Raw genomic sequence first — 22,030 nt, 5'->3', positions numbered from 1 at the left:
TAGATATATTGGCATGTCAAAATGTCAGTGACAATTCCAGGAAAATGTTTTGCACAAATTCGTCATTATTAACCAAAAATGCCACTTTCACTTAACTATTTTGAAGGGTTTATACCTTTAACTACACCATCTCATTTGTGAAAAAGTTCATCTCTATATACAGGCCATTTCCAGTCATCAAGAGATAGTTTTTATGGTATTTGCAGCTGCATCATTTTCGATAATGCTTTCAATAACGTCAATGTAATGTTCATTTTCACACTTTCTAGCCACAAACACGTCTGTCTATTCGCTAATTGGTTTCGGTATCGTTTTTGATAGACTCTCTTTATCTTCGGTACATGCTGCTAACACTTCCATTTGATTTCTTCTGTACGACTGTCAATCGCCATCTGAACTTTCGTCAAGAATTTGTTGTTCTAATAGATCTTCATCAATAAAATAATTAAGCATTGTCTGGATATTTTCTCTTCAATTGTTTACTAGGACCTGGCACTGGTTTTGAAGCATTTAGTGACTTTTAAGCAAGAGTTCCGCTTATTAAGGATTTCTGGCATTTTTCAGATTTTTCAGTGCTGTAAACTGCATTTTGGGGAGGTTCTAGCTCCCATTTACACTTGTTTTATACCATGACAACATTAATCTCTTACTAGTACTAACTTTTAACTTAATTAGATTCGCAACTCGCTGAATGAAGTCTAAAACAAACTAATGAAATTCACTGGAGCTACTTTGATCCATTTCATCAGTGGTGCAGGTTCTCTCGCTTTTCTCAGTAAATACCATGGAGGTAAGAATCTCCATGGTAAATACCCTCCATGGATGCTTTTGGTTGCACAGTAATAAATAACGTGTTGATTACAATTTTGTGGTTGTGATTTAGACAGCAACTTATTTCTACAGATAAAAGAATGTCATTTGCCGTAAATTTGAGTAGTTTCCTGGTATCAAAATACCACTTTTTTGACGAAAATTACCTCAAAAATACATTAGTAAAGATTCAAAATAGCGAGTGACAGAATAATTCAAGCATATGAGGTAGTAGGACAGAATCCAAACTGTTGGACAGAATCCAAACTATTCCAAAATGTTTATTAGAATAGGTGCTGGGCAGGATTGAATAATTTCCCTCCTAGGGGCAAAGTAGCTCAACTTTGCTGTATTAATTTTCGTTGGAAAAATGTACAATGAGAGCTGAGTGGGTTGTGCTATAGCAATATATTTTGTGGTACAATGCTGCAATAACTATTCCTACTGGAAATTTATGTCAGTTATTCCCATATTTTAAATGATATTCGTGATTAAGAAAGTGCGAGTAAAGTCATATGCCCAAACAATGTAGTGAAAATGATGAACTGGGCTGAACAAGAAATAAGTAAGGGTTGGAGAAAACAAAACCTGAACACACATTCCGTAGTCGAACGGTTTTACCGCCAGAATAATACTATTCGTGTATTCATAACATCCGTGGTGCAGCCAAAATACACGAACAAATATTTCCCATTAAAGTGTGGTTGGCATTTGCTTGGATGTTTTTCGATTTAGCTGTTGTAATACCGATATCACTGGGCAATACCAACGGGTGGATAACAACGAATTTCAATCTGTAGATGTTGGTATACACTTGTGTTTTGTAAACAGAGCGGAGGAAACACTATTTAAACTAACAAACAGTGATTTTAATTATTAATTGAAGCACGTAGAAAATCTTTAACGATTTAAGTTATCTGGCGAAGCGAGTCAATATCATAAGATATACTACAATCCGTACTTTTAGGTCGACGACATTAAGGAAAATAATGCTGAATTTATATGGGGCGTGTTTGTATTTTTTAATCCACTGTTCAGCAGTTTGGAAATGCCACTGTATTGAATTCGGTTGATGGTATGTTCAAATTACGCAACTAATAACAATACCATTTGTTGCCTGGTATCGTATACATTTGCTCCCTCGTTTGCTATGGTATAGATGATATATTATTGTTACTACTACTATTAGTTCCACCTTTTTGCAGTTCATTCTTCCAGGTATACAACCTTCTTTTATTATTCTTGAACCAAGTGTTAGCTATGATTAAGTTATGCTCTGTGCAAAATTCTACATGGCGGCTTCCTCTTTCATTGCTTCCCCTCAATCCATATTCACCTACTATGTTTCCTTCTCTCCCTTTTCCTACTGACGAATTCCAGTCACCCATGACTATTAAATTTTCGTCTCCCTTCACTACCTGAATAATTTCTTTTATCTCGTCATACATTTCATCAATTTCTTCATCATCTGCAGAGCTAGTTGGCATATAAACTTGTACTACTGTAGTAGGCATGGGCTTTGTGTCTATCTTGGCCACAATAATGCGTTCACTATGCTGTTTGTAGTAGCTAACCCGCACTCCTATTTTTTTATTCATTATTAAACCTACTCCTGCATTACCCCTATTTGATTTTGTATTTATAACCCTGTATTCACCTGACCAAAAGTCTTGTTCCTCCTGCCACCGAACTTCACTAATTCCCACTAAGCAAAGAAGGGAAGGCAGAAAGGTGGAAGGAGTATATAGAGGGTTTATATAAGGGCGATGTACTTGAGGACAATATTATGGAAATGGAAGAGGATGTAGATGAAGATGAAATGGGAGATACGATACTGCGTGAAGACTTTGACAGAGCACTGAAAGACCTGAGTCGAAACAAGGCCCCGGGAGTAGACAACATTCCATTAGAACTACTGACGGCCTTGGGAGAGCCAGTCCTGACAAAACTCTACCATCTGGTGAGCAAGATGTATGAGACAGGTGAAATACCCTCAGACTTCAAGAAGAACTTAATAATTCCAATCCCAAAGAAAGTAGGTGTTGACAGATGTGAAAATTACCGAACAATCAGTTTAATAAGTCACAGCTGCAAAATACCATCGCGAATTCTTTACAGACGAATGGAAAAACAGGTAGAAGCGGACCTCGGGGAAGATCAGTTTGGATTCCGTAGAAATGTTGGAACACGTGAGGCAATACTAACCTTACGACTTATCTTGGAAGAAAGATTAAGAAAAGGCAAACCTACATTTCTAGCATTTGTAGACTTAGAGAAAGCTTTTGACAATGTAGACTGGAATACTCTCTTTCAAATTCTGAAGGTGGCAGGGGTAAAATACAGGGAGCGAAAGGCTATTTACAATTTGTACAGAAACCAGATGGCAGTTATAAGAGTCGAGGGACATGAAAGGGAAGCAGTGGTTGGGAAGGGAGTAAGACAAGGTTGTAGCCTCTCCCCGATGTTATTCAATCTGTATGTTGAGCAAGCAGTAAAGGAAACAAAAGAAAAATTCGGAGTAGGTATTAAAATTCATGGAGAAGAAGTAAAAACTTTGAGGTTCGCCGATGACATTGTAATTCTGTCAGAGACAGCAAAGGAATTGGAAGAGCAATTGAACGGAATGCACAGTGTTTTGAAAGGAGGATATAAGATGAACATCAAAAAACGAGGATAATGGAATGTAGTCAAATTAAATCGGGTGATGCTGAGGGAATTAGATTAGGAAATGAGACACTTAAAGTAGTAAAGGAGTTTTGCTATTTAGGGAGTAAAATAACTGATGATGGTCGAAGTAGAGAGGATATAAAATGTAGACTGGCAATGGCAAGGAAATCGTTTCTGAAGAAGAGAAATTTGTTAATATCGAGTATAGATTTAAGTGTCAGGAAGTCGTTTCTGAAAGTATTTGTATGGAGCGTAGCCATGTATGGAAGTGAAACATGGACGATAACTAGTTTGGACAAGAAGAGAATAGAAGCTTTCGAAATGTGGTGCTATGGAAGAATGCTGAAGATAAGGTGGGTAGATCACGTAACTAATGAGGAGGTATTGAATTGATTTGGGGAGAAGAGAAGTTTGTGGCACAACTTGACTAGAAGAAGGGATCGGTTGGTAGGACATGTTGTGAGGCATCAAGGGATCACAAATTTAGCATTGGAGGGCAGCGTGGAGGGTAAAAATCGTAGAGGGAGACCAAGAGATGAATACACTAAGCAGATTCAGAAGGATGTAGGTTGCAGTAGGTACTGGGAGATGAAGAAGCTTGCACAGGATAGAGTAGCATGGAGAGCTGCATCAAACCAGTCTCAGGACTGAAGACCACAACAACAACAACAACAACTACTACTACTACTACTACTACTACTACTATTAGTATTTATCCAATAGATGAAAAGAAACCAAAGTATGTACGTGATCCTGGAAATGAGATCATTGTCTTACTATGTACAGTAGGGGAGCAGTATGTGTTATAATTTATAGTCATGTTTTCTTGTGTGGGGCTGTTGAAATGATGCTATACTCTTTATAAATTTATTCTTCAATAATTCAGATTTGTTCCATGCAAGCAGGTTCAATGCTGTTTGTACTGACTAGGTCACTTTGAAGGGATGACTAAAGGGTCATTCCATATCAAATCAACCAATAAAAAATAAATTTTACACCCACCTCCTTAGATTTTCATGAAATTTGGCTCAAATGGTTCTAATACCATCCTGACAACACCTGCAAATTTTTTTTGCTGTATCTCTCATAGTTTTTTTTTTAATAAGTTTTTAAAGTATTTATGTTTTGCGTTTTCCGAACCTTCGGAAATGGTAAATTTAATTTGTATTCAAAACTTTAAAATTGATTATCTTAAAAACTCTTTTAGATAACATCATGAATTTTTGCAGCAAGTTTATTTACTATACATATTTGAAGATAAAAATGAGGATGTTTTGTTTTATAAGAATTGCAATATCTAGAGTCTCAGACCTGATAGAATGCTCAAATTTGTTTTAATTTACTCTTAAACATATAGGCTACTTGATAAAACAAAAATAATGATGGCTTTTTAACATGTTTATTAATTATAGTTGCCGGCCGCGGTGGCCGTGCGGTTCTAGCGCTGCAGTCCGGAACCACGGGGCTGCTACGGTCGCAGGTTCGAATCCTGCCTCGGGCATGGATGTGTGTGATGTCCTTAGGTTTAAGTAGTTCTAAGTTCTAGGGGACTGATGACCTAAGATGTTAAGTCCCATAGTGCTCAGAGCCATTTGAGCCATTAATTATAGTAGATTACATTAGAATTACGTACAAAGATAGTGTACTTACGACACTTATGTATAACCCAACTGATTGCTTGAAACATTGAATTTTTTGAGTAATTTTGTCTTTTTAATAAACATTAATGCTGATTCAAACTGTTTTTCCACTTCATCCAAGAGCTTTCAGTTCTTTTGATACAGTCTTTTTTGAAGTAACACATTCTTCCAGTGCCGCTTGATTGAGGTGCGTCTACTACACAGACTATGTGCTCCAAAGGCACTATGCAAGAATCTTCTCTTTCAGGCCAATAAATTGATGCAGCTGGTCCTGAAGGATGTAGAAATAGAATTTCTGCATCTTCTTCATCATTGAATATTGTTTTTACCAGTCCAAAGTACCAGTTACCATCATAATTTGCGGCCACATAGCTATTTATGGATGGTTCAACAAGAACCCGATCAGAAGAAGAATGGAAAGAAAAGACTAAGGAGGGTTTTACACTATCTGTAATTTCAAGGTTGTTTGTTGGAAGTGGTTTGAAGTTATGAAAACTTCTTGTTCCAGGAATGGTTCGGGTTGCTGAAAAACGTTTTTCTAGTTTTAACCGTAGCAAATCAGCTTCTTTTTTGTCAATAATGTGAAAATGAATGTTTTCAATATTTTTTCACAAAACTTGTACACATCGATTGCTGTCATTATTTGTTCTTCGTCTGAAAGCTGTAGACTGGCTTTCCTTAAAATTCTTTTAATAGTTCCTCCTAGGCCATCACAAATTGACTTCCCATGACTTGTTGCAAAAAAAGAGTGTTGGGCCTTCAAATTAAAGTCTCTCAAGTGCTCAGTCAAATTTTTGAAACTGTTTCTATTTTTGTACTGCGCAAAACAACCATCTGTAAAGTAGTGAACTGAGTCAATGTCAGTATGATGTAATGACAGCCACTTTGTAATTTCTTTTTGTACAAAGTTAACAAAACCAGTGTCATGTTCTTGGTCATCACTAATAAAACAGTGGTTGGAAGCAAAAGCATTGTTTTCCTCATTTCTTAGAAAAACTCCAACTGGGAGTAGAGTACAACCACCTCTATTCCAGTGGTAACTTTGGATCTCATTTTGTATAACAAAGGAATAATTTTCACTGAAATCCATCACAATAATTGCTGGTTTGGGTGGTGGGTCTTCTTTCAATCTTTTAAAGGCTGCTGATTGGGATTTTGCTATAAACGAGTGCGGGGTGAGCTTTTCCAATGACCTAACCAATAAAGAAATGTAGTCTTCAACACTGATAGACTGTTTGATCATTTCTGCCCTGTCTGTGTTAACCCACTGACTGATTACAATTTCTTCTTCTAAATCATAATCTACACTTAGTTTTTCAGTTAAGTACTCAGTTAGTGCGGTATTTGCAGGACAGCTGTCGCAATGATGTAGCCCGCAGTTTTGGTTTTCCGTGTTGCACACAAGCATCTTATTTAGGTCCTTATAAGATTCTTCAATTTTCACAGCATCCAGTAATAGTTTAACATTGTGGTGGATACTGCATACACATACAGTGTGTGTGCCTGCAGCACCAGCAAGGATACACCATTTAGGTATTAAGAAACAAAATTTTGAAAATCCTACTTCTACCTCGGGATTGTCCCATTTGAAAGAATAATAGAGTTCTCTCAAGCTACACAAAATGAGTCTTTTTTGCATGTACACATTTTTTTGAACACTTACTTTGTCTTTTGTTCCAGGTAGCACTCTGGAATTTTCATCCTTTACATAAAAATCTGTTACAAGTCTTACTGTATTTTCAGAGAGAGTTTTACCTTTTTTTGGACCAGGAGTTTCCAAAATACCCTTTTCAGATTTTAGCTTTCTAGCTTGTCGCACCATGTACTCACTTACATTAAATTCTTTCATCACTTTATTTCGACTCCAAGAACCTGGAGCCAAGGTCAGAATCTGGATTTTTCTAGACCTCCCAACAGATGAAATCTTCTCTTTCATAAGAGAAATCATTACATCAATATCCTTTGCTTTCTCAACCACACTTGTATCTTCTTCGTCATCATCAGAACTTGGTGCATCATATTTTAATGCTTTTGAAACCGCCTTTTTTGCAGTCTTTTCAATACTGCTAACCTTCCTTTTAAAATAAGACTCTTTACTTTGTTCTGACAAGCCATGAAGCTTTATCGGTGTTAAACCTAAATTATCAAGAGCAATGTTTGTCTGTACGAGGGATTCATTTCTGGATTCCAATGATTCTAATTCAACCATGACTTCATCATCTGTTTCACTTTCATTGACTTCAACTCTTAATTTTTCCTCACAAAAGTTACGGCATGTTGAGCAAAGCTTTTGTGTTTAAAAAGATCCAAGCCTACACTTCTCAACGATTTTTTGATGGGCTTTTTGTGTTTTTTTAGTGGGTCTTCACATGTTGTTTGATACTTCTCAAAAACATTTAAAAAGTAGTAGCTGTGGTGTGAACATATATTCTTAAATTCACACAGATTAATTCCAGATTGTAAGTGGATCAAATCTTTTTCTTTCTCACTCAATTCAGATACCAGTTGTACCTTTTTTGAAGGTGTGTAGGTTGTTTGGAAACAGTCAGATTTTTTAAATATCCCTACGCTACAGGTTTGAATATCTGACATACTGATTTCACTTTTGGTCTGATTACTGTTCTGGTTACTTTTATAGGATATTGGACAAGAATGTCTGTAAACTAAGTAACAGTACTTACTGAAAGTTAGAATAAACTTAATAAAATTCTATCCAAGCACTATTTAACACTGTAATAATTTTTTACTTCAAAACACGGGAGTAACAAAACAAAATCCAAGCGTACATTGTTATTCCAAGAAGACAAAAACTTATTTTCGGTGTCTAAGTCACTTGGTACTTTTTATTTTTAAAATATAATTAATATTATTTTAAAAATTAGATAACTATTAAATAGGTTAAAAAGCCAACATAATTTTTCTTTTATCTAATAGCCTATACAATTAAGAGTATTTTAAAACAAATTTGAGCTTTCTATCAGGTCTGAGACTCTAGATATTGCAGTTTTTGTAAAACTAAACATCCGTTGACGACTTGTAAATTTTTTTTCATTTGGAAGATTTTAATATATCTTTATGGTAATTTTTTTTAACATTTAGATATAATACAAAAACTTATTCCAAAATTTCATACTGATATCTTGAGTATTCTTTAATATACAATTTTTTTTAGTTGTGAGGACACGTTTAAGTTACGATTTCCGACTGCTGAAACAATGCCAAATCTAAAAACTTTAAAAATTTAATAAAAAAAACTATAAGAGATAGACCAAAAAAATTTTACAAGTGCTTTCAGGATGATAAAAAAAGTAATTGTACCAAGTTTCATCAAAATCTGACATGGTTGGTGTCAAGGCCTGGGTGACTTGACATGGAATGACCCTAAAGTGATTTCTGTAACACTTGTAAAACTTGTTATTTCTTCACACAGTGCCAGGGAAAGCCTATGAACAAAATTATCCGAATTGTAGCTACTTATTGTATTAAGTATGAACTGCGTCAGCAATTTTTATTACCCATAGTTTTCTGCAATATCAAATTAACTATTCCTTGATGCCACTGGATGCCTCTTATCAACTGATATATTCCTTTAGTCAAATTGTGTCATAAATATACTTTCTCTCCAGTTTGATTCAGTACATCTTGGTTAGTTATCTCCTCGTCTAATCATCAGCCTTCTCCTATTGCACCATGTTTCAAAATCTCTTCTTTTCATTTGTGTGCTTCATATTTTCCTTGTTTCACTTCCACACATGGCTACATTCCAGGCAAAATACCTTCAAAAATGATTTCACAACATTTAAATTTATATTAGATATTAACATGTTTCTTTTTTCCAGGAAAACTTTTCATGCCATGATGAGTATACCTTCTATACTCTCCCTACTTCTGCCATTGTCAGCTATTTTGTTACCCAAATAGTAAACTTCAGCTACTGCTTTCAAGAATCTTATTCCATAACCAGACTCTTTCAGGATTGCCTTTTACCGAGCGAGGTAGCACAGTGATTAACATACTGGACTTGCATTTGGGAGGACGACAGTTCAAACCCATGTCCGGCCATCCTGATTTAGGTGTTCATAAATTTCGTAAACCATTTAAGGCAAATACTGGGATGATTACTTTTAAAGACCAGGGCTGACTTCCTTCTCTATCCTTCTTTAATCTGAGCTTATGCTCCATCTGTGATGACCTTGACATGATGTTCAACACTAATCTCCTCCTCCTACATCGCTCTTGTTTTACTTTTAATGATAATCATCTTATAATCTCTTTTCAAGACACTATCCTTCCCATTAACTGATCTCCCAGGCTCTCATCCATGTCTGTGAGAATTACAATGTCATTGGCAAATTTACCTAATTCCTTCCAATGTGGTTAGTACTAAAATATGAGCTGAACATTATTTAATTACTTATTCATTGTACACGTAAGAAAAGATACTGGAAACAAAAAAGCATAGAAAGGAGGTACAAACAAACAGTATTATGAGTTATTTAGTACATCAGTTCTACTTTCGAATAGTTTTCAGATTCTTTAAGAGTATAAAGAGCTTTCTATTTCAGCAACTTTTAGGTCTTATTTTTCAAAATATTAAGAGAGGCAGCATGTGCCTCCTTAGCTAATGCGTTGAAAAGCTTTATTCCTACATATGCGTGATGTGTTTTTGTAAGTCAGGTTGTAGGTATATCTATCTTTAAGGCTTGACAAATATGATTATGAATAAACTGCCTGAGGTTGTAACTGGTAAGGTTTTCTGTTATGTACAATAGGTAGCTAAATATAAAAAAGAGACGGGACTGTCATTATCTTTAATTCTTTGAAATAAGGCCTACATGATCTGTTATTTTTGGTAATCCCAGAGTTGCTCCTGTTGCTATGCTTCTGCCTAATAAATTTTTTTCTGGCTGCTGGAGAATTACCCCATAGAAGAATGCCGTAGCTTGTATGGCAATGGGAGAAGCTGTTATAGGTGTTAGTCAGCAGTTTCCCAGAAAGAGAGGTGCATAATTTTTTCAGTAGAGAGGTAACTCATGAAAGCTTTTGTGATTTATAGTCTGTGACTGCCTACTGTCCATGCCCTTCAGTCTGATTTCTGTACCAATTATAGATAACCATTTGCTCCCTGTATTTTATCCCTGAGGTCCCAGACTGGCATAGGGTTTGTTCTAGTCCTGACTGTTGAAATCTTTCTCTAAATTTACTAATGCTTTAAATGTAGATAAGCGTTTCTTCATCATATTTTCTGTGGTATGTCATAGTTTTAGACTTGCCTTTTGTATTGTTTCATTTCTCCAGAACCCAAATTGTTCATCCTTGAGGTTGGATTCTACTAGTCTCCATTCTTCTGAAGGTCTGAGTACTTTGTGGCAGTCTTTTGCAACTATGACTTATTAAACTTACTGTTCAGTAATATTCACACCTATCAGTGACTACTTATTGAATTGAAATTATTACATCCTTCTTGAAGTCTGAAGGTCTTTTGTCAGACTTATATATCTTACACGCTAGGCAGAATAGTTTTGTCATGGTGTGTTCTCCTAAGGATATGAATAATTCTGAGGATAATACCATCTACTCGGGTATCTTGTATAGAGTTAGATCCTTCAGTGCTCAGTCATTTGTTTCTCATAGGATCCTAACACCCATCGCATTGTCATCTACTTCTGGCTAAAGTGCACTTATGGTGTCGGCAGCCTATGCTTTGCATGGTGAGGTTGGCAATTCGTTGACATTTGTCATAGCCAGTGGGGATACAGTATACAATAGCCAATGAGAATTGTTGAATCTAATGGTTTCCTTTGGTAGAAGATATAAATTGATTATGTTTGTTTTCGAGGTGTAGAGTGTTAGTGTGAATTTTAAGGTCCCTTACCGATTTTCATATTTCCTTGGTGATTGACAAAAACTGGTTGTGCTGACAGATTGACCTGTAGCATAGTCCGAGACTTAGGTTAGTTTGAAATGTGACTCTTTGGTTATGAGTTGGCAAAGCCAATGAATGTGAATGGAAAGAAACTAGCTGTGTGCATAGCCAGTGTAGCCAGAAGCATAGATTGGTTATAATGTGTTTGTTTGCTTTGAGTTGGTGAAGTCAATGAATCTCAGCACAAGAATGCAGTTGCCATAATGTATTGATGTATAACATAGCCCAAGATATACATTTTGTCATTGTAATAGCCTCTTTGTGTTTCTTGTTTCCAATTTTGACAGTGTTCTTAAATTCTAACTGAATAGAACAAAATATCAGCTAACTTTATTTATGAAAATAAGAAATTATGAATGAAAATATTATTGACTAGCTACGTCTACCTCACGATTCATCATGTCAACTTACCATGATTCGTTGCGCAAACCATTACCACCAGCAGCGTGCAACAGAAAAGCCGTTGAAATCGTAAGCGTACTTTTACATCTGCTTCCAATGCCCTGTCAGTAATATTGTCTTAGATTTGTTTCCTTTGCATAGACCTTCGAAATATTCCTGCCACCATTAAGCTTTTCCTTATTGTCTTAGTAATGGCTTTTCATCTGATCTCTGTATATTTATACAGCTGTGTGTCTTTTCTCCATAAGCTTCTCTCTCTCTCTCTCTCTCTCTCTCTCTCTCTCTCTCTCTCTCTCTCTCTCTCTCTCTCGCTGTTGAACCTTCTGCTACCAGATGAAGTTGTGGTGTATGACATCATACAAGTGCAAACAGAGAGAGACATAACACTGACATTGTCTCTGTATCACAGGGTCCTGGGTTCGATTCCCGGCCTGTTCGGGGATTTTTCTCCATCTGGGACTAAGTGTTGTCATCATCATTGGGGATCATGGCGAGACTGGGCAGTGAAAATATTTTGACTTTGTACAGGAGCTGATAACCATGCAGTTGAGCGCCCCACAAACCAAAACATGATGCTCATCAGAACATTGACAATATTTGTGTGTAATTTGCAAACAATCATAAAAGTCAAAATTTATGAACTACAATTAATCTAATAGCCCATTACATATCAAGTGTTATGCATGACTAAAGTGTAATGCATATAATCTATTAAAAATTGCAATGAGCACCCACATAGACTCAGGATTGCTGAGGCATGCACATACTGTGGGGACAATATAGTATAGAGTAATAATAATAGGTCTAGATGTAGGTGTAGTTGTAGTTAGTCAGCAAACCTTGATATCTTTTGAGGCAGCTACTAAAGGTTGTAGAAATTTAAGCTGCACATTAGTCACTTAGGACTTTATTTACATTTCTTTTATTTTATGTGATACCTTGTTACGTTACCATATATGGAATATAGTGACAATATTATGAAAAGTATAGAATGCTATTCACCATGTAGCAGAGATGTTGTTGTAGATAGGCAAAACAAAAAGACTGTCAAACAAGTTAGCTTTTGACAAGAGGCCTTCTCCCAAATTAGACAAAACACACACACACACACACACACACACACACACACACACACACACACACACACACACACACACACACACAAAAACGCAATTCACGCACACATGGCCACTGTTGCAGGCTGCTGTGGCATTGGTCAAGTGTGTGTCAGTTGCCTTTTGGCTGAAAGCTAACTTGTTTGACATTGACAGTATTTTTGTTGTGCCTACCTGCAACTCATCCTCTCTGCTGTATGGTGTGTAGCAATCTATTCTTTTCATGATATTGTCATTATTCTACCTTGGATTTCCCATTGTTGTATATGTAATATAAAGCATTGACTTTTACCACACACAAATATATTGAATATGTATGATCGCAGACCAGAGTTGTGTCTATATTATTGTTTGCAATGAAGTTTGTGGTGACAGACTGATTTGCAATGTAGTGAGAGATATAGGCTAACAGTTTGGTAGGTTACAGTTTGGTTGTGAGCTGGTGAAGTTAGCAAATGTGGTGTCATGGAAGAGTTTGTAGTTCTTGTGTGGGTCATATGTTATACACATTGTTTTGTCCACCATTTTGTTGCTGTCATGGTTCAAAGGAGACTAGTGGTATTGGAAGCTTTACTTAACCAATTTTTCTGTACTCAGCATCTATCTTTTCCATACTGACACCCTTCTGCAGCTTTGCACTTGTGTGCTAGTCATCCCTGCTTTGCTGTTTCTTGCAATCTTCATTTTTTTGACATTTGTATTCCCTTTCATATGATTCACTTGCAAAATTTTATGTATTTTCTGTTTGTCAATGTAATTCAATGTCTCATGTGTCTTACCTTTATCATTTTGCGTGATCCTTTATTGCCTTGACTATTCCTTCTGAAAATTCTGATAAATAAATTATAATCAGAGTCCACATCTGCTTCTGGATGTATTTCACAGATGTAAATCGAGTTTCGAAATCCCTCTCTTTTTTTTAACCATTACACAATCGGTCCGAAACCTTTTTGTGTCTTCAGGTCTCTTCCACATACCCCATCAGCCCAAACCTGTTTTGAGACTGGATCAATAAAAAATAGAGAAAAGTTAAGATGGTGGTTTTAATGCTTCAGCTGTTTTACATAGTCTCCACCTCGCCCCCGCCCATTTGAGTGAAGTGCACAGAACATTCATGCAACACTGTGAAAATTCCAGAAAAGTCCTCCTTTGGGATGATGTTCAAGTTGTTCGTCACATTGGTTTGAAAGTCAGTTAAGTCGTCAAAGCATTGACCCTTGATGTGAATTTCTATTGTTTGTTGTTCTGTGGTAGGGTCATATTGATAACAAGAAGTCTCATCTCTCATGATTTCTTCCAGAAAAGCATTGCCATGTCAATCAAGTTGTGGCAAGTATCCATGTGTTCTCGTTTTTGTTCGGTAGTCAAGTTGTCCAGGAAAAACTTTGCACAGACTCTTCTGTATTTGAAAACATTCTGGAGAATATCTAGAATACTTGATTTAAAGATGTTGCTGCATTGTGATTTGTGACATAATAACACTGACACACAATGGCTGCACATGTGTTACGTAACATTGCCTGCTCACAACTGAATGATTGAATGCTCATGTATTTTCTACGGTTGTTAATTCTAGCTCGTACCATAGTTACTGTGCTGACATAAAATATACCAAAAACAAAATCAAACTTGGAACTTTTTGGATGGACAGTAAATCATCATTCATGATTCTTGGAGAAAGTGTTTATACTTATTGAACTGTGCTCTGTGCAAAATCTTACTTGGTGGCCTTTTCTTTCAACCTTTTCTGCAGTGCATGTTCTGTTGTTCCTTCTCTTCCTTTCCCTACTATCTAATCCAGACCCCCATCAAAATTTTTATTTCCCTTAAGGAACAAAATAATTTCATTTAAAACACCACACATCTTTTTGACATGTTTTTGTTGTTCCTGAAAATGTGAAATTTCAGGGCTTTGTTTCTTGTGATGATGACACTGACTCCCACACCCAAGATGAATGCGAGATGTATGAAATGCTTGTGAAGGAACTCATGAGGTAGGAGGTGATAGTGACAGCAAAGAAGAAGAAAAGGGGGAAGATGACTGTGCACCAAGTTTTGCAGCTGCTGTGCAAGGAATTGATACTGTCAGGATCTACTTTGCCTCTTTGAGCATAAATGAATTAATTCTAACAAATGTGTACCAGCTGGGATGACAGTGTCTGTCTAAACATACTTGAATAGCAATTCTGGATCACTAATTCCACAATCATAGACAAAGCCCCCATTTAAGGAAAAACCCCGCTTAAGGAAAGAAGTATTTGGGACCCCAGAGATTCATTGAAAAGGAGCTATACTGTAACTGTTTATTAAAACATTAACCTAAAACAAAATATGATAAATGTAACCAAACCACGTACATACTGTCTGTGCAAAAATTCATTCATGGAATAACAGAAATTGTCATGCAGAAATAATTTCCATTTCTTTATAAAAGGAAATTTCTGGGAGATCTTCATTAATATACAAGGAGAGTGGTTCAATAAACTGCACAATACAGTTCATGATCACTTTTTCTAAATATTGAAATTGTCTCCCATTGTAATGCAGAAGTTTGTAATTTGGTTCAAATGTGGCTATGACAGTCCTTTGTATTGACGCAACTCATGCGAAAGAAAGCCCAGAAGTTCAAGTGAGTTGTAAGATGGGTTAACGATGACAAATTAGCACCAAACTGTACCACCATTCTGACAAATGCCACCAAGGATGTGTCACACAATGGGAAGGTCATCGCATGTCTCTTACCCACATTTCACCCCTTCTTTTTATGACACAGTGATGGGTGACAAAACCGTGATGGCCACTGTTGAAATTGTGCAGTTTTCTTGTGGGTAACCAAGGAGAACAATTCAATGCACTGCTGCTCAGAATTGAGGTGAAAAAAAGGCCTCAGGCCATGGCCTAAAGGGATCAGTGAGACTGCTCCTTTCTTCTGGGCATTGATTCCACCAATTTTGTGGTCAGAAACGACAGTTTGTGGCACAATGAGTGACAGGGTGACGTTCTTGACAACCTGTGATGCTGCTGGCACTCCCTGCATGATTCATCCTGTCTCTAAGGACATTGTGGGCCAGCAACCCTATTGAAAATGATGGCACTCTTTTGGAGTGGAATGTAACCACAATATTGTTGCTCTGGTATACAGGGTGGAACCACTAGGGGCAGTTTAAAACCATTCAATGAAATCTGAATGTGATCTGAAGCAGCGAAGGATGCTTATGCTTTTCCCGCCCTCCTGTTCTGCATCCTCCATGCCATGATTATGTGTGTGTGTTTGTGTGTGAGGAGGGGGCACTGACACACATTGAATAAATCAGTAAAGGACCCCTATAAGATCCTCCCAGTCAGCAACAACCTAGGTGTCCCCTGCACACTTTTGTTGAGCATTTTAAAAATGTACAGAGACACAGAGACAAACCTGTGACAGAATCCTAGGCATCTGCAGGTAAACAACCCCTTTACACCCCTCTGATTCTACTTGCCCACTAGCAAAGGCTAGAGTAGCAGCATAGCCTGCTTGCAGGCACCTAAAACTCTGACATTGGTTTGTCTCTGTATAGATACCTTTTTTATGTACTTAAGAGAGTGCGCAGATGCCTATGAGGGTGATATCAAACTGGGCAGTCTTAGAGGGATTGTTTGCTGTTTCATCCCTGCATGTCTCAATGTCACCCCTTCCCCCCTCATGATCACACCCACAGGACGGCACAAAACGAAAGGCTTGAAAAGCATAAGCACCCTTTGCTGCTTCAGATCATATTCACATTTCATAGAATTGTTTTGAACTGCCCCTAGTGGTGCTACCATACATCAGAGCAAAAATTGTGGTCTCACTACATTCCAAAAGAGTAAAGTCCTGTTCAGTGGGGTTTCTGGCCCATGATGACCTTAGAGAAGGGTTGAATCATGCAGGAAGTCACAGGTTTTCAAGGAAGTCATACTACTGCAAACTGTCGTTTTGGACCACAAAATAGGTGGCAATCAATGCCCAAAGGGAAGGGACAGTCTCACTGCCGCAGTTATGCTACCTCCTGTGGTCTTTTCATATCAGTTCTGAGCAGCGGTGTGTCTGAATTGTTCTCCACGGTTACACATACGAAAACCACATGATTTCAACAGTGGGCATCATGGTTCTGATGACCACTACAGCGACATCAAATGAAGGGTTGAAATAGGAGTAAGGGGGAAGTGATGAGCTTCTCATCATGTGACACATCCTTGATGGCATTTGTCAGAATTGTGGTAAAATTTGGTCCCAACGTAAAATAATGAACCAGTTTTACAAGTCACCTTGCTGTTTGAAGCATTGTCGAACCCAAGGGTGACATCGCAGGATGGCACACGATTCCATCAATACAGTGGATGGTTGTAGCCACCATTGAACCAAATTACAAACTACTGCATCACAATGGGAGACAGTTTCAAGGTTTTGAAAAAGTGACCCTTTAACTGTTTTGTGGAGTGTTTTTTTACTCTCTCATACTTTGCTCCTCTCTGTGCTAGAGTAAGTTTGCATTGTGGATAGTCAAGCCTATTTTTGTTTCTGTTGTTATGAGTGTTGTAGCATTATTTTTCAAGTTGTGCCTAATTCTTTGCAACAACTTTATGAATGAGTAATTGTATAGTGAGGCTGTTATTAGTATGCCTAATTTTTTGAAAAGTTGCGTACATAATTTTTGAGGATGTGCCCCAGAGGTTAACCTTACAGCACATTTCTGTGCAATGAACACATTGTTTCTTGGTGTGGAAATGCTGTAGAAAAGTATTTCGTATGATATCAGTGGATGAAAATATGCAAAGTTAACTAATTTTCTGCTGCTTTCATCACTATAATCAAGAACTGCATGTAGAGCAAATGTTGCTGAACTCAAGCACTTGAGAAAATCTGCAATATGTGATTACCAACTAAATTCTGATCAGTACGCACACCACGAATTTTGAAGAATTGATTTTACATACTTCATTTGCAACGTACTTTGTTGTCCTTGCTGATGATACATCTCACCTGTTACAAAACAACAATCTTTGTTTTTTTTTCTAAGTTAAGTGATAGACTTTTACAAAGAATCAACCAATAATACTTTTGAATATGTTATTTATGGCTCCTTTTGATACTGTAGCTATGTAAACATCAGCAACAAAGAGCACTATTTCTACTTTATCAGTGTAGGATAGTCATTTACACATAGCAAGAACAGTAATGGTCTCAGAATTGAGACCGATGACCTCGCTGTTTGGTCTCTTCCTCCAAACAATCCAATCCAATATCAGAATTGAACCCTTTGTAACACTAGTAATAATTTATACCCACTCAGAAGAAAATTCATCATGATCTTCTAACATGACCCTCTGATTCCTCTCATTTAAATACGAATTGAACCTCTTAATCTTGGTATCTTGCAAGCTATAAACTATAAATTTCTAAAAGAAAAAAAAGTTGTAATTTGCACTGTAAATTCCTTAGCTAAACAAAAATCCCTGTAATTCAAATCTTGTCATGCAGGTATTTTAATGCACAGTCGGTGAAATGGTAGGTGACATGTTCAGTGGAATAATCTTTCTGGAATCCAGACCTTATATTTGAAGGTATGCTCAGCCATTCTGAAATACATTATCTTTACCAAAACTTTTGAGAACATAGCTATTAGTGAAAGGGTTGGATAGTTATTAATATCTATCCTACTACCATATCTTTTTTAAAGAGATTATTAATAATGATATATTTTAATTTGGGAAGAGTCTTGGCTGAAACAGTGAATTAAATGTATGGCTAAGTACAGTAACTATATGGGAAGAACATGCTTTCAATATTTTGCTTGCAGTTTATCAATCCCACGATAATTTTTACTTTTAAGTGAGTTAATTATTCACATAATTTTCCTGGAAGAGTTTGGGTTCTCTTGAATTGACCAAATACTTAAGATACTGATTGTCACAAATACTGCAATGCTTTTCCTTTTTGAGTGGACTTTGAGTCTCTCAGTTACAGTTAGAGAGTGACAGTTAAAGAAATTTACTCTGTGTTTGATATTATTGGCCCTTTTTTGCCCCAGTATTCAGTGACGTAGTGTCAATGCTTTCTAGTAGTTTGTGGTTGTGATCTTAAGAAATTTGGTTTTGCAAATCAATGTGTGAAAGACAGCAGGGATTTTTTTCTATTCTTTGTAGCTTGTAGTTTTTATAGTGTAGTTTAGCATCACCTGCAGCACCATAGTCACATAGTTTTAATGTAGTGACATAACCAACCAGACTCGTATTTCCTTGTCAGGTTCAAGTCTCTGTTCATTAACTGCCAGAAGAATAGGTCTTTCGCTTGTATGCCAGTGTGCAGCAAACTTGTGGTGGCATGCTCATTGCTCTCTAATAGCCTCTGTTTGTATTTTTAATGAGTTGGGCCATGAAAATCTTTTGCCTACAAGGTAGAGGGGTTCATTTTCATCTTTTTTTGTACATACTGTCTTCATTCGAATTTCAGCAGTAAGATGAATAGGGAGTGTGCATGCCATGTCCAGACACAGTAGGTTATGGCTGCTGTTTGCAAACAGATGAAGGCACTGTTGGCTGTGGTCAGTCATCTGCAGGCTGCTTTCTTGGGTTGTAGCAGCAGCTGAGAAATTGGTGCATTAAATAGAACTCCTCATGTGTCACTTGTAGCAGCCACAGACTCTGCTGCTTAGGCATCTTTCAACAACCCTTTGTGGGGTAGCTGTACCGATGTACTGTACATTTAGCAGCACTCACACAGAGTGAATGGCAGATTGCAACATGTTTGCAGGTGCACTTGCTATGTCTGCCAGGAGGCCTCATCCGAGATTTGGGGGAGGACTTGCCTACAGCTGTCGAGTATGCAGGGTGTAGTCACCTACAAGTTGTGGCTTATGTTGGCACCACTGATGTCTGTTGCTTGGGTTCTGAGGCCATCCTCCAGTTCTACAGGTGACTGGCAGAAATGGTGAAGAGCAGTGGCCTTGCCAGCAGGGTGCAAGCAGAGCTTACAGTTTGCAGTATTGTACCTGGAAATGACAGGGGGCCTTTGGTTTGGAGTTGAGTGGAGGGTTTCAACGAGAGTCTCCATTAGTTGTTTAACAGTCTTGGCTGCTGATTTCTGGACCTGTGTTCTGGGGTGAAGGATTGTAGGACTCCCTCTTATAGGTCAAGGGTGTACTACACAAAGGAAGCGACTACTTGGATAGTGCAGTACTTGTAGAGTGCTCGTGTGTTTTTTTTAGGCTAAGCAAAATTTTGAGATCATCTGATGAATGCTCACCTGTCGATAAGCAGAGCGACATTTAGATTTTGTACAAAATAAAGGTGCTTCGAATGCCAAAATTTTAACACCAAATTGCTGAATCCCTCATATCCAAGCTCCTAAATTTACTGTGCTCGTGGGAAGCTGTTGTGTTTGCTTGTATGGAGAATAGAAAGCTGGATGAAACTCAAAGTAAAAAGCTCTGACTATATTTAATGAGGCATAGAATGTATATCAAAAATATGTCAGAAGTCAGAGGAGGGGGCGTGTTCATTGCAGTTGACAAAATGGTGTGTCTATTGAGGTATGTTGTGTCTATTGAGGTTGAAACTGAGACTGGCTGTGAAGGGTGCAAGTAAGCAGCCTAGGTGAATTCAGTGTAATTGTTGGATTTTTTTTTACTGTCCACCCACTTGGGTCGTTATAGTTTTAGAATTGTTTAAAGAAAGCCTATGCTCAGTAGTGTTGAAGTACACCAATTGTGCAGTATTAGTTGAGGGCAACTTTAACCTGCTAAGTATAGACTGGGGTGTCTTTGGTTTCTTGAAGGTGGTATGAACAGCAGTCTTGTGCACTGCTTCTAAATACATTTTCCATAAACTGTCTTGTGAGCAGCTAGTTCGACAACCCACACTTGATGGATATGTTTTAGACTTTGTAGCTACAAACAGGCCTGATCTTATCAGCAGTGTCAGTATAGAGACAGGGATTAGTGATCATGATGTCATCACAGTGATGATGGTTACTGAAGTTCCTAAATCCCTCAAGAAGGTTAGGAGAGTTTTTATTTTGGAAATAACAGATAAGCCATTGTCAGCATCAGACTTAGACAATGAATGGCCATCATTTACTCCAAATATCATGGAAGATACAAGAATCATGGACAAAGTTCAAACTTATTGTTATATCACGTCCTGAAAAACAGTGTGCTAAGTAAGTGAATTAAATATGGAAAAGGTTCATCATCGTGTAATAACAAAATTTGGAAAAAATGCTTAGGAAGCAGAAATTATTGCAATCTCAGTTCAAAACAGTATGCAGAAATATTTACAGGAAAAAGTTAGTAGAAATTCATGCATCTGTAAAAAGATTGATGCTTGAAGCACACAGTACCTTTCACCGTCATATGTTAGTGAGTGTACTTGGTGAAAACACAAGAAAATTCTATTACTACAGAAAATCATTGAGCCTGTTGGTGGCTCCTATCCACTCACTCATCGATCAGCCCAGTGTAGCAGTAGAATATAACAAAAGGAAAGCTGAAGTTTTAAATTTCGCGTTTAAAGAGTCATTCATGCAGTAGGATCATACAGACATACCGTCATCTGACCACTACAAAGACAGTATGGAGGACGTAGGAATAGGCATCTCTGGAGTTGAGAAGCAATAGGAAAACTAGAAAACCAATAAGTCACCAAGTCAGGATGGAATCCCAATTCGATTTTACAAGCAGTACTCTTTGGCATTGGCCTCTTACTAAGCTTGCATTTGTCATGAATTTCTTGTGCTGCACAAAGTCTCAAACAGCTAGAAAAATGCAGAGATGATTCCTGTATATAAGAAGGGAAAAGATTGGACCCATGAAATTACAAACCAATATCATTAACATTGGTTTGCTGCAAAATTTCTAAGAATCTTGTAAGTTATAATAAAACTTCTTTACAAAAATCAGTATGGATTTAGAAAGTGCTGCTTGTACAAAACTTGGCTTGTCCTCTTTTCTTGCATGGTATCTTGTAAACTGTGGATGAAGGCTAACGTGCAAATTCCATATTCCTAGATTTCCAGAAAGTGTTTGACACAGTGCTCCACTGCAGACTTTTTAATGAAGGCCCAAGCCTATGGAATAGCTCCTTACATATGCAGAACTTGGTATGTAATAGAACTCAGTATTTTGTCTGGGATGGTGAGTATTCATCAGAGCCCAGGACATCATCAGGACTGTCACAGGGAAATGTGATACACTCACTTGTTCTCTATACACATAAATGATCTGACAGATAGGGTGAATAGCATACTGCAACTGTTCCCTGATGGTGCTGTAGTGTATGGAAAATTGTTGTCACTGTGTGGCTGTAGAAGTATACAGGATAACAGACAGAATTTCTAATTGGCTTGATGAATGGCAGCTTGGTTTAAATTGTAGAAAAATGTAAATTAAAGTATATGAGTAGGAATAAAAACCCTATAATGTCCAAATACGTCATTGGTCCCTGCTTCACAC

At 37.3% G+C, this 22,030-nt stretch overlaps 1 protein-coding gene across 2 annotated transcripts in view; it reads left to right on the top strand.

Moving 5' to 3' along the window:
- The first annotated feature begins 1,519 nt into the window (after positions 1–1,519).
- Positions 1,520–22,030, top strand: part of LOC126253586 (uncharacterized) — a 49,610-nt gene continuing 29,099 nt past the window's right edge. Inside the window, exon 1 of one of the 2 annotated variants that reach the window (XM_049955029.1) lies at positions 1,520–1,612. The gene's annotated coding sequence lies outside the window, so the exon portion shown is untranslated. Of the gene's footprint in view, positions 1,613–1,647; positions 1,886–22,030 lie in introns of those variants that run through there. The other variant, XM_049955020.1, reaches the window with a different exon arrangement.

This window comes from Schistocerca nitens, chromosome 1 (assembly GCF_023898315.1).
Source record: "Schistocerca nitens isolate TAMUIC-IGC-003100 chromosome 1, iqSchNite1.1, whole genome shotgun sequence".
NCBI lineage: Eukaryota > Metazoa > Arthropoda > Insecta > Orthoptera > Acrididae > Schistocerca > Schistocerca nitens.
This window is presented reverse-complemented; position numbering and strand designations above follow the sequence as displayed.